The sequence below is a fragment of the Cyprinodon variegatus genome, unplaced genomic scaffold (assembly GCF_000732505.1).
Source record: "Cyprinodon variegatus isolate N-32 unplaced genomic scaffold, C_variegatus-1.0 Scaffold424, whole genome shotgun sequence".
NCBI classification, from domain to species: domain Eukaryota; kingdom Metazoa; phylum Chordata; class Actinopteri; order Cyprinodontiformes; family Cyprinodontidae; genus Cyprinodon; species Cyprinodon variegatus.
Genome location: NW_015150877.1, coordinates 289664 through 295119, shown reverse-complemented (window position 1 = coordinate 295119; position 5456 = coordinate 289664). Strand labels below are relative to the sequence as shown.

The 5456-nt window shown below is 41.9% G+C and overlaps 1 pseudogene; it reads left to right on the top strand.

The window, feature by feature from the left end:
* Window positions 1–1288: 1288 nt before the first annotated feature.
* LOC107093436 lies at window positions 1289–1619 on the top strand (annotated as a pseudogene).
* Window positions 1620–5456: the final 3837 nt, after the last annotated feature.

Below are 5456 nucleotides of genomic sequence, written 5' to 3'. Positions count from 1 at the left end.
TTTGCCCTTAAATTACATTTCTTTTAGTTTTTTCTTCAAAGGAATCAATGAAATCTAATCATACAGAAACAATACAGTGCAGATTATTATTCCATTTAGGTTTATTTATCAGGAACAAATCTATTAATAATTGGTTGTTCTGGATTAAAATGCATAATGATGCCACACGGTTAGTTTTAAAGATTGTAATAAAGTCTTTTAGGCACATAAAACAGAAACAGGCGATGAAACATGGAAATGGAGCGAAAGGCCCGATGAATACTGACATAGGACTGAGACCTTAAGTGGAGAAGAATTTAGTGGAACAAATGAGGAGAAACAGATGTTTTTTGCTTTAGAGATGAAGATCTAGTCGCTTTTTTTTTTTTATCTATGCTTCTTTTTCTATGTCTGCTTCTGTCTCCTTGAACCCCAGTGGGCCTCAGCAGATGGCCGCTAAAACTGAGCCTGGTTCTGCTGGAGGTTTCCTCCTGTTAAAAAGGAGTTTTTCCTCTCCACTGTCGCTACAAGCATCTTGTCTGAGGGATTGCCTTCAAGTTAATGAGTCGATGCAATCAACTGGTTTTCCTTAGATAGAAAACTTTGAATCAATCTGACTGGATGATCTGGTGAACTGGAAAGTACCTTGAGATGACGTGATGTGAATTGGTGCTATAGAAATAAATAAAATGAAGAAATCAGTGGAACAAATGAGGAGAAACAGATGCAGAGAAGTGACTAATTTAAAGAGGAGTTAAAAAATGTTAAAACTGGAATAAACACTGGAAGGAATAAAATCCAACAATCTGGAGAAAATGAGTAGAGAAAGTAAAGACAAAGGCAGAGATGAATAGAAGACCCAAACTTTTTACTGAGTTGAGCTGTCTTTCAACATTTAATCAAATAAGAGTAAAAATATACTTGATAAAATGCCACAGTAGAGAAATGTCAGAAATATTAAACTATTTCTGACATTTTGAATTGAAAAATCTTCCTGGATGGGAAGCGAAACATCTTAAAACTTGGGAACAAAGTCCAGTGGATTGTTTTCTAACCTGTTTGGAATGACTATGACCTGGATGACTGAGAATCCTCACCAGCAAATCTCCCACATTTGACTTGGACAGATTATGAAAAATTATTAAACGAAAATAAATTCATAAAAGAACAACTTTCTTAACGAGTCTGTGCAGCATCTCAAACCAGAACAGATGGAGATTTTTCATATATTAAATACAAAAATAGAATAACTTTATTGATCTCATACTGGAGAAATTTAATTCATTGCTGTTTCCAGGAACCCACCAGGATGCATGAACACACCAAGCACGCCCCCAACAAGGGCTCCAAAAAAGCCGAGACCAAGACCGCCGGCAAAGGAGGCAAGAAGAAGAGAAAGACCAGGAAGGTGAGCTACGCTATCTACAAGGTGCTGAAGCCGTTCATGTCATCCAGGATGAACTTCATCAACGACATCTTCGAGCGCATCGCCTCCGATGCTTCTCACCATGCTCACTACAACAAGCGCTCCACCATCACCTTTCAGGGAGATCCAGACCGCTGCAAGCCTCCTGCTGCCCGGGGAGCTGGCCAAGCACGCCGTGTCTGAGGCTGTCATCAAATACACCAGCTCCATTTAAACCCTCTGAATGCTGCAAGCCCAACAGACCAAACACGCCCCTCTGCATCAAACACATCCCCTAGTGGAGCAGTGGGCTGCCATTGTGGGGCAGCTGGGGAGCAAAGAGGGGTTAAGGGTCTTTGCCCAGAGACCCAGAGTGGTCGTCTGTGGGAGTGGGTTTCAAACTCACAACCTCAGGATTCCAAGCTCTATGCCTTAACCACTAGGCCACCAACCCCCCCCCCCCTATATTAAAAACATAATGAGATCTAAAACACAGCAATAAACGTCGTGAGTTTTTCTTTCTTTAGTGGCTTCAGCCAGGAGAGAAACACAGCTAGACAGATCAGACCTGTGCCTGGAGAGAGATCCACACAAAGGAAACAAGAGAATGGCTGTTTGATTACTATGTCTGGGGAAAGAGACAAAGAGCATCATCTACAGAGAATCATCTCTGAGGCTGGAATAAGAGAGAAGTATCATCAAGGTCGGAAAAGAGGAAACAGTTTCCCAGAGGAAAAGAAGGAAAACAGGAAATTACGTTAATTATGTCTGTGAGAAACTAAAAGCTATACGCTTGTCTCCAAATGTGTGTAAATAGCTGGCTTGATGCGTAGTGATGTCCTCATGCTGGGCTGCTTATGGTTTCATCAAACTGTCAGCTGGTGCTTTTCAGATCCACGTCATCCCTCTGGGGCAGACCGAGTCAAACTGGGAGTTAATGTGCAACCAGAGCAGCCTGTGTCCAAATGCACTATGCTCCAGACCAAGGTCACCGTGACTCGTGTGCCTCAGCGTTTGAAGTTCTGGCAGTTTAAACAGTCTGGGCTGAACCTGTCCTGTTCAGCAGGGCTGTGTGTCTGATTCTGGGAAATAAGATTATAAAAAAAAAAAATGAAATAAGAGCAATGAGCTCACCTAAACCACCTGACCATGACCTACTTCCATGTGGAGGAAGACGGACGGTTATGATAACCATTAGCGAAAACAGTTAACAACAGCTGGGAATTTTTATGCTGGCTAAAAGCTATTTTCTAAACATTAAAACTAAATAATTACATTGTTGATATCTGAAAGCTGTTATTTCTGAAGCTGGCTTAAAGGAGCCAGTCTTTCTAAATGACAGAGTTAGTTGCTGGATGCTGGAGATCGGCCTGTTTTCCAGTGTAGTCCTGTGCAGCAAAAGGTCCTTTACCTGCGCCAGTGTCGCCTCAGGGTCCCCCCAGAGCAGCTGAAGGAGGTGAGTGTGGATCAGAAAGTCTGGACGTCTCTGCTTAGACTGCTGCCGCCGCGACCCAAGAAAATGAAAAAAAAAAATGTTCTGTTCTGTTCAAATGGTGTTAAAGACATGGATGACATCAAAGAGTGTGTTTTCATAATGACGAAGCTACTGCTCTGGAAGGAACCACAGCCACCTGTCATTAAACAGGAAATCTAATTTCATCACGGGGATCATAAATGTCTCGTTAAAACATCTTGAGGTTTTGTTTGAATTTCTTTAAATAATCAATTTCACAGAAAGCTTCACGTGCGAACAAACATAAGTCCCTTTATGGCTCTATTTGTGAATTGAAAACCTGAAATACTTTGTGGGATCAACCTTTCTCAGCATTTCGACAGAACTTGACCCTTAAAGTTACACAGAAACAACTCGATTCTGATAAAGTCTTATCTTCCCAGCAAACCCTTTGGTTCCGCTGTCCGCTCCAACCTTTTAAAACATGAACTTGACCTCCTCCCTTTCATCATGTTAAAGGTTAACCCTCCTGTTTGAACTCATCCTTTGGTCTCCTATCTGAAGATGACCTTTGGCTCTTCACATTACGCCAGCTTCCTCTTGGTTTTCTACAGAAACATGAACATCTGCAGTTTCTTCAACAGTTAACTTTAAAAATACATACTTCCCCTTACAGTTTTAGACTCTGAAATTCTTGCCACATATTTTTGTGCAATTTGTCTTTCACATAAATACCTTAGCGGCCCCAACATTATGAGGATGCATTTAATACATGAGTGTTAGAGAGGACAGTTTGTCCACCAATTCTGATAAAGTGGTTCAGCTAGCCTTGGTTGCACCTTCCCAATGTTTTTCCCCAAGTTATAAAAGAAGTTGTGAAAGAATTCCAGTTTGTAAACATATTGAAAATATATGTTATAGTAAGCCTTCTCAATAACATGAATGTGATTAAGGAGGTCATGATCTAGAGAGAGGTCTGGCCCAAAGCATGCCTATTGTGACCCTGGCTTTGTTGTGGCGGTATGCGCTCCACGTGCTTATGCTACATGTGCGGTCTCTCCTGTAGCGCCTCTCTTGTAACTGTCATCCAAACAAGCCGCCAGCAGTGAAGTTTGCTCCCAGAGGCATCAAGGTGTGTGCGCTGTTAACAAAAGAAAACTCTGTACAGTAGCATCATGACTCAGCTTTGCAGATTCTAGGTCATCCTGATCACCGCAAATACAGCAGGCTTCAATTCAAGGAAGCCGAAAGAGGACGGGTCATTTAGGGGTTAGAGTTATAGTTAGTTAGATTATGCTGAGCTACCTCTATAGTTATGCTGCTATAGGCTTAGACTGCTGGAGGACATAGGGACCCCTTTTTCATCATTCTGCTTCATTCTCTGTTCTCACACTCTGTAGTATTTGTTCATTTCTAACCTTATGCTGTCTCTTCTTTTTCTCATCATAGTAGCTTCATCTGGTCTGTTCCTCTTCGGCTGTGCTGAGAAATATCAGCTGTGCATCAATACCCTTCTTTCTAGATGTTGGAGCTTAGCCTGTTTTACAGTTTACTCCTGTTTCTCTGACTGTGACTGGCTGAATTTGCTCTCCTTCATCCTCTGAAAGGGAGCTTGCTTGGAGCTCGTCCGCCTAGTTGTGTGTTTCCAGGATGGGGCCGCCTGTGGAGCTGGAGGTTTCTTCCTGTTAAGTTTTCCTCTCCGCTGTCGTTACAAGCAATCTTGGTTTGAGAGATTGCCTTCAAGTCAATGAGTCGAAGAAATCAGCTGGTTTTCCTTTGGTTCATAGAAAACTTTGAACCAATCTGACAGGATGATCAGGTTGAATTGTCTCTGTAAAGTGCATTGAGATGACATGTGTGGCGCTATTGGAATAAACTGAATTGAAATTCTATCATGCATCTCTATCATAACACCCCTACATGCATGAACACCCACACATCATGTGTTTGTGCGTGTGAATTAGAGGAGCCCTCCCCATCCTCAACATGATGGGTGTGGATGTTGTGGTTCTGTTTTAGAAGCTGTTGGATGGATTGTGGATTTTATACTCATTACTCGTTGCTTTTCCATCGCTTTTCCACACAAATTCCTTTATTTCTTTCTTCTTTACTCATTGTTTTCATCCTACTTCTTCCTTCCTTCCTCTACCTTTTATTATCTGTTTTTAATACACCCCATCTGGTGTGGCATAATTATTTTATCACAGCTCTGTCAGCTTCCAATGTTTCCATTTTTTCACAATTTTCCTGTGCCTTATTTGACTTCAGAGTCTCCAGGATCGACAAACACTCCTGGATAGGCTTCCGAATCAATCAACTACTGAGTGAAAGTCTGGTTGCCTTTGATTTCAGGCTGTTATAACATCATAACAACGTTTTGTTTGGAAGCGCAGGTTGAAAGCAGCTGTCATTCAACAGGTTTCTTTTAATGATAAGCCAAAGTTGTGTTACTTTCCCGCTCTTTGAGGCAGCTGTCATTGAATTCATTGAATTCCAGTCTTGCCGTTGTTGTTTTTTTTGGGGGGAGCCATACATAAAACAGCTGCTCAGCACAGTGACTGACACCACCACATTTTAGCCGGAGGCAGTTTAACAGCCTCTGTTCCTCAGGAGGAACAC